Source organism: Crotalus tigris, unplaced genomic scaffold, assembly GCF_016545835.1.
Source record: "Crotalus tigris isolate CLP2741 ecotype Arizona unplaced genomic scaffold, ASM1654583v1 scf7180000017952.28453644438:3035480, whole genome shotgun sequence".
In the NCBI taxonomy this organism is placed as follows: domain Eukaryota; kingdom Metazoa; phylum Chordata; class Lepidosauria; order Squamata; family Viperidae; genus Crotalus; species Crotalus tigris.
In genome coordinates, this window is record NW_024096741.1 from 377,892 (window position 1) to 385,856 (window position 7,965).

General features: G+C 36.2%; 1 long non-coding RNA gene across 1 annotated transcript; it reads right to left on the bottom strand.

Moving 5' to 3' along the window:
- Window positions 1–1,438: 1,438 nt before the first annotated feature.
- LOC120308839 lies at window positions 1,439–4,327 on the bottom strand. Its single transcript, XR_005556936.1, has 3 exons — window positions 4,134–4,327; window positions 2,043–2,108; window positions 1,439–1,621 (listed from the first exon to the last, which is right to left on the bottom strand). It is a non-coding gene; the product is annotated as an uncharacterized LOC120308839 (long non-coding RNA).
- Window positions 4,328–7,965: the final 3,638 nt, after the last annotated feature.

A 7,965-nucleotide genomic window follows, 5' to 3' on the forward strand; every position in this document is an offset into this window, starting at 1 on the left:
ATATTCTTCTCAGTAAACTAAATCAGCTAGCCATGCCTGACCACACCTATAAGTGGATCATAAGCTTTCTAACAGACAGGAAGCAGCAAGTGAAGCTAGGCAAAAATCACATCAGATACCTGTACAATTAGCACAGCCCCCCTCCAAGGGCTGTGTGCTCTCCACTTCTCTCTATATACCAGCAGCACCTCAAAAGATCCCTCTCTTAAAGTACTGAAGTTTGCAGATGATACAACAGTGACTTCATTCGAGACAACAACAAATCAGCATACAGATGGGAGGTTGAACAACTAGCCTTGTGGTGTGGCCAGAACAATCTTGAACTGAACACACTCAAAATTATAGAAATGACAGAAGACTTTAGGAGAAACCCTACTATTCTACAACCTTTTACAATACTAGACAACACAGTATCAACAATAGAAACCTTCAAGTTTCTGGATTCTATAATATCTTAAGATTTAAAATGGACAACTAACATCAAAAATGTAATCAAAAAAGCACAACAAAGAATGTTCTTTCTGCACCAATTCAGAAAGCTCACACTGCCCAAGGAGCTGCTGATACAGTTCTACAAAGGAATTATTGAGTCTGTTATTTGCACTTCTATAACTGTCTGGTTTAGAACTGCAACCAAACAAGATAGATGCAGACTTGAATAGATAGTTAGATCTGCAGAAAAAAACAATTGCTACCAGCCTGCCTTCCATTGATGACCTGTATACTGCACGAGCAAGAAAAGGGCTGTGAAAATATCTATAGACCCCACATCTTGGTCATAAACTATTTCAACTTTTTCCCTCAAGATGATGCTTTAGGGCATTGCACACCAGAACGACTAGACCAGGGGGTAGGCAACCTTGGCTCTTTTATGATTCGTGGACTTCAACTCCCAGAATTCCTGAGCCATAAAAGAGCCAAGGTTGCCTACCCCTGGACTAGACATAAGGACAGGTTTTTTTCCCCATGCTGTCACTCTGCTTAATTCCTACAACACTGTCAGAATACTAGTAAAGCTGTATTAGTATGATACTCCTCATCTTTCCTATTACCTATCCTTATCTTCTTATGACTATAACTTTGCTGCTTGTATCTTATAATTTATATTGGGTTTTGTTGTACCCTAGTATGATTTATATTGTTTGCTTAGGTAGTACTCTATGACTATCACTATGTGTTGCATCTTATAATTTATGATGAAGTGTTGTATTTCACGATTTATGATGAATGTATTTCATGTTCATCATATGATCATGATTATCACTATTACTTGTATGTACACTGAGAGCTTATGCACTGGAAACAAATTCCTTGTGTGTCCACATTTGGCCAATAAAAAATTCTATCTATCTATCTACAAAGATTCTCAGTTTGAAATTCATTCTTAATTTTTTTCTTTCATTTTTTGAATCAGCAGAAATTAGCCATGACTAGTCAATATTTATACCAAGTTATACCAAGTTGGAGAATTGCTGGTTTACAAGTTTTCTTTCCCAATTTCTTCTACTCATTCATCGCTGACTCTGGAGGTGCCAGAGGCATCTACGTCCTTCCTTACAGTTGTAAGTAACTGAAAGATATTATACTCTTCCTTCCATTTCTGCTTCTTTGTTGGCTGGAGCTAATAAGTGGAAAAGAAAATTATAATTCAACACTGAAAGGATAAATCTGTGCTTGAATTTTAACAATGAATTGCTGTTACTTTTCCTACATTTCAAATGTTTCTTTTTCAAAAGAAGATAAAAAGTAGATTTTCAATTTGATAAAATATCTTTTTAATTTTCAGAAACTATGTTATTATTTTGCAAATTTAACTGTATTTGATATCAGCATTAGAAATGTCCTGAAATTGATAATGGCATAATGCTTTGCTTTAGGTTATTTGGTTGGGTTTTTTTTTTGAGTTTACAAAAAATATTACAGACAAAAAATCATGGTTTATTCATTAACCTGCAATTAGAATAACTCATCTAATATGTTAAATCATGGTTTACAAGTTACAATTAGTGTAACTAACACTTAAGCTCAGACCAAATACTTACATTATTATCGTTTAATGTGAACCAGGCCAGTCTTTTTTCATGAGTCTGTCATATACCACAATTTCTCTGATTTGACAATGACAGTAGAGTTAACAACAAAGAAAAGTAAAGAAGCACAAATTATGAGACACTGTTAGTAAATTAAAATTACATTTACTAAACCAATGAAAAGTAAAAAAACAATCACTGGAACACCATCCTGAGTTAAATGATATAATAGTATTTGTCTGAAAAAATTGTTTGAAATTCAATAAATATTCTTTAAAATGTTGCAGTGAGATCTATAACAGATCAATATTTCTGTTGCCAGCATGCATAGCATCAAAGTGACAATGGATGCCTGATGTATAAAATCAGAAAACAATGTAAAGCTTGCAGAAAAAAATTGAAATTGTACATAACATTTATGTAGTAAGATACAACAATCTTTAGAATTCCAAAAGTGCACCATATTGTCAATTAGTCATTCTATTTCATGTATACTCATAGGCATCCAATCAATTCTATAACGTTTTACTGAAGGAATATAATAATCATGTACCAACTGCCTTGCAACAACAAATCATTGCATTAAACTTGATGTATGAAATTATAGATCATTTTTAAAGGACACTCTAAAAGAGCAACAATAAAAGTGCAATCAATTTTCATTCCATGATTGTGATTGTGATTTTAATATTCCTTGATTCTTTATATCCGCCTTCCCTAAAGGTGAATCTTGTGCAGAGATGTGCACATTTGTTTTAATGTTTAATGAAATAAACGAGTATATTTGCTGAATAGAATAGAATAGAATAGAATAGAATAGAATAGATCAGATCTCGAAGGGACCTTGGAGGTCTTCTAGTCCAGCCCTCCTCTCAAGCAGGAGAACTTATACCATCTCAGACTGTCCAGTCTCTTCTTTAAAACCTCCAGTGATGGAGCTCCCATAATTTCTGAAGGCAAGTTGTTCCACTGGTTAACTTGAAGTTAATGTTTCTAAATTCAGTTGGATTTATTTCAAAGTTTTCAGTTATTAAATACAAGGCTTTTATAACATTGTTGGTCCATGAACTGACAGAAAATTCCCAGTAAAGAAATCATTTTTATTCGAAGGTCATCAAGAATTTTTATCAAGCTGTATGTTTCATTCAAGAATAGAGGGAGGCCGAGGGTACCATTTTTGTTTTCCAAATCTATAGCTTGCAATAAATCTATAGCTTGTAATATCTATAGATTGTAATAAACCTACGACTTATACACTGATACAGTAATATGGCAATATAATTTGATTAATAAATAAAATTTGTTTTGCAAGGTAAATCTGGGTATATTGACAGTTGCCCGCTTCCATTTTAGTAATTATTCAAATTCATTCCATGTCCTGTACAATACACAATGGATCCTTGTATATTATTAAATATAGGATAATGGTATGTGGGAATGACATTGGGAGACAGGACAAAGAGCTTCAATAAAGGAGAATATTTGTAGTTCAGGGATGAAATGAGGAGTCCTTCGTGGTCTCTGAGCTTGGTTGTTTTCTTGCAGATATTCAATTACCTTAAGTTAGTAACATCATCGTGCAGTAAGAGCTGCACTTAAACAGTGATCTGATAAACAAAATCTGAGTATGAAGGAGGGATGGATGGAAAAAGCATCTCAGAAGGGACCCTCCCTTGTTTTCAGAAAATTAAACGCAAGGGAGGGGAAAAGTACTTTCAGGCTTGCAAGATCCTGTACAGTAACTTTACAGTAAAGCTAGTGTTACTGCTTAGGGTTGGTGCTTCTTGTCTGGACTACGTCAAAGGTCTGACACCAATTTTGCAAGTTTTGAATCTGATAGTCATTATATTCCTGGAGTTTAATTGGACTATGTGCACTAAAACACAATGTATCAGTGTTACTTTTTCCTTTAGGTTTTTTTATGTATGGCAAGTCAGACTTAAGTTTAAATTCACTCCTCAGAAACATAATAGTGATGTATAAAAATAAGTCAGAACATAGCTATATTCAATGTAATAGTGGGAAAATGGTACAAAAATTCTTAGGCATACAGTAAGTTCTATTTCAACAAAAGCAGAGCTTTATTTTTAAAATATAACTAACCTGCAATCCGCAGTTCATTTTGTGGAAATGCAGTGCTACCTCCATTTTCTCCCGAGCAGAGTTTCTACCATAGTTTATTTCAATATTTCCTGCCATCAAATTATATGGAGAAATAATCCTTTATATTTCAGCCATAATCTTATTTTCAACAAAAATTCTATAGTACATGAACAATATAACATAGTCTCCTCAGCTGATCTATGTCTCCTCATTGTATGCTGCCCAGATGTTGACATATTGTCATATAAACAAGATTCCCTTCTTCCTTAAAAAAAATTGTTAGTTTGATAAATTTTGCTCCATGAATCCCCCCCCCACGCCCAATCTGTCTTTAAAGATGACTAGATTAAATGATTATGAAGTTGCCATATGGCAGGGATTCTCTTAAAATTCCATTAAGAAATGAAGAATAACACTGTATCTGCAGTACCAGAGCAACAAAACATATTCACTTCCCCCCCCCCCAAGAATTCATTGTGTGTTCTGCTGCAGCTCAACTAATAATGTGCCACAAAATGAAACCAGGAAAGAAATACCTTCAGTTCTGTGTATTTTTAGAACATTGGATTTTTCCTATTTCCTGCTAATAGTATGCTATGATTCAAAATACAACTTAAAGAGAAATCCTACACTCAATGCTCTGGGAGTAAGCGTTTAATTCTGAGTTAACAGATCTTAAGCTCCTTGTTTTTTAGACGAAACATTTTGAATATACACCCTCCCAAAGATGAATTAAATTGAGTCAAAGGCGATATGCCTGTCATGTATTTGGCAAGGAAGGAAAAGAATTAAAACAGTGGTTGAAAAGCAAGTGATGCTTTTCACATATTTATCTTTGTGCTTCATTAACAGCATGGTAGGGAAAAGCCTACATGAAAATTATTCTTCATTGATATATTATGCTTGAAATCTCCTTACTTCAATCTGAACGAGAGTTTAAAACATCTGCTTCATAAAAGCTAAATGCATAAATGGTCTATAACTCTAAGCTTTTTAAATAGATGAGCTTGCAGACATTTGAGAAGAAAGCAATAATGAGAAAACTATCCAGATTGACAATTAAGGAAGGTTAAGGTTAAGTAAATTAACAGCTGCTCTATGCTATCTACATGCAAGTAAATCCAACCACCCTAAGGCATGCATATGGTTGGATATTCTCCTGTATGAAGCACTAATATGGGAGAACAGGAGTCTTGCCAACTTATTCAGGTCTCCATGATGCACATATTGTATTATAATTTGCTGATTTCTGCAATCAAGATATGATACTTGTTGTCAAATGCTAACAAACAGATGAGATTTTCCCACTAAATCTTCTCCAAAGTACAACTCTGAATAGATTAATACTACCCTGAGGAGTGACTGTAAAGTTGGCTCATAATTTAAGATTCCAATAGAAGAGTAATTTAATTCCTTCCTTCCTTCCTTCCTTCCTTCCTTCCTTCCTTCCTTCCTTCCTTCCTTCCTTCCTTCCTTCCTTCCTTCCTTCCTCTGTTGTGGTGTTTGTACCATTTTTTTTTAAATGAGCACCTACCCCTTAGTACAAAATCATGTCTGAAATCATGACATAACAGAGCCAGTCTGAGGATTCATCTTACCAAGTTTCCTAACTCTGAGCACCTGCTATTTAGTTGCATAACAAGAACAGCATAGAATTCCTTTGCTGCAGTGTTCATTCCTCAGCAGAAGATTCCCTTCCTAAGCTAGCCAAAGAAATATAAAATATTATACTGAGATTAATGCTGAGATTACATAATTGGCAATATCAATTATTATCCAGCTTCTATATACAGAATAGAATGTATTCTTAATCTGGCATTCTGCTACGGTGAAAATAGTACAGGGATACTGTTTGGTCCTCATAAAATTAGTCTTTTAATTTAGGTTGTACAACTGTATGAAAGCATATTTTCCTATTCCAAGAAAACCTAATAGAAATGTTTTCATTTTAAGTTTATGAAAAAAATTAAAATAATGTGCTTTGAATCGCACATACTGTATGCATGAAATGTGTCCTTCTTAGAACTCCCTTTGAAGACAAAACTGTAAATAATACAGAATGTAACTCCCTCTATATGGCAGATGAGACTGCTTCAGCCACATATTATCTACATTCCAGGCATTGCAATGGCCTATGTACAATTTAAAAAGTGTTTTTGATGTTTTTGATGTTTAAAACCCCACATGATTTGGCCCTTACGTTTTGTATCTTTCCAGGCAAAACTATCCTATCCAGTTGGGGATGTTGATGGGAGTTTGGGGGCACTGTTTCTCCACAATGGCCCCCGCTGAGGGAATGAAGCTGAAGTTGTTGTTTGCAGTTGGGAAAAGCTGCTGCAGTGAGGCAGAGGTGTTTTCCACCCCCACTTTCCTAAGGCTCAGCTCTTGTCCCATTTCCCAAAGGAGTGTAAAAGTTTATACCCCGAAACATGAGCAGAGATGGGCTCATTCATTCATTTATTTCATTCATTCATTCATCTTCTCTGCCTCTTCCCCTGTACTCACAAGCACCCATGCTAGTGTTCAGGTTTCTGGCTAATGGAGCCACACCCTGGCAGTTTTCAGGAATGTGTCAAGATCCATAAGCAGCCTCACAGCCTACAAACGTTTGGGTGTGTAGGCAGTGGTGGGATTCAAATATGCGAACAACCAGTTCTCTGTATGGATGCTGCTTCCGGAAGTCCATTCTGGGCCTGGGCAACAAAAAATTAGCTACCGGTTCTGCTGAAGTGGTGCGAACTGGCTGAATCCCACCACTGTGTGTAGGAGAGAAAAGAAGAAGACAATAAGCAGATGAGAAAACAGAAAGTGATGTCTGGGATACAATTATTACAAGCAAGCAAGAGCTATCAATCAATTGCTAAGATCACATGCTACAAGCAGCTCATTGTACTGGAATTCTTGGCTTGGAGCTTGTAGCAACAGGAAGAGAAATAACCACACTGAGGCAGCACCTAATCCCAACAATTGCAAGGAGGGAGGCAAAGGCCACTTTAAAACTTCAAGACTTTTACTTCTTATAACGACTAACCATCAAGGACATATTTATGTGGCTACATCAATTTGCTTGGGTGGATGGAATTAAACCAGGGCAAGAGGACAGGTATGTGCTACAATAAGGTATTTTGTATAATTATCTTCAATGCCAATGATGGCAAATCTTTTGGGTTTTGTGTATCAAAAATTCTTTAGTCTCATTGCCACTCAAAAAGGCCACCTGCCATTTCCCAAGTTTATGAGCCTTGGGGAATGATGTAATTGTCCCATATGGCCCTGTGCTCCCCAGCATTTGCTGTGTGCTACTTACCTTCAGACAGTGTTCCCTTTCTGTTGATAGGTCCCTGTGGCCTATTCAAGGCAGCTCTGGGATGTGAGGACTTCATTCTTGAAGCAGATTCTGAGAATGCTCTTTTGTGACCTCTGCAGTCTCCAAAAACTGTGTAAAAGCAGACCCTTTATTGTATGATTTTTAGAGTCTCTGGAAACTACACAAGATAATGGCCTCCTTATGCGACTTCTGAAGGCCATGCAAGAGTACATTTCATTTTTGTGCAGCCTTCATAGCTTCTAACAATCACATGAGAACAAGTAGTATTTTCAAAAATCATTGTTGTTGGAGGTTGGTGAATATTGGAATGTCACCCAAAATATCATGACATATCATCTTTGACACACATGTCATATGTGCATAGGACCCATGGTGGTGCAGTGGTTAGAATGCAATATTGCAGGCTAACTGCCCACAGCCAGGAGTTCAATGATGACCAGCTCAAGGCTGACTCAGCCTTCCATCTTTCCGAGGTTGGTAAAATGAAGACCCAGATTACTGAGG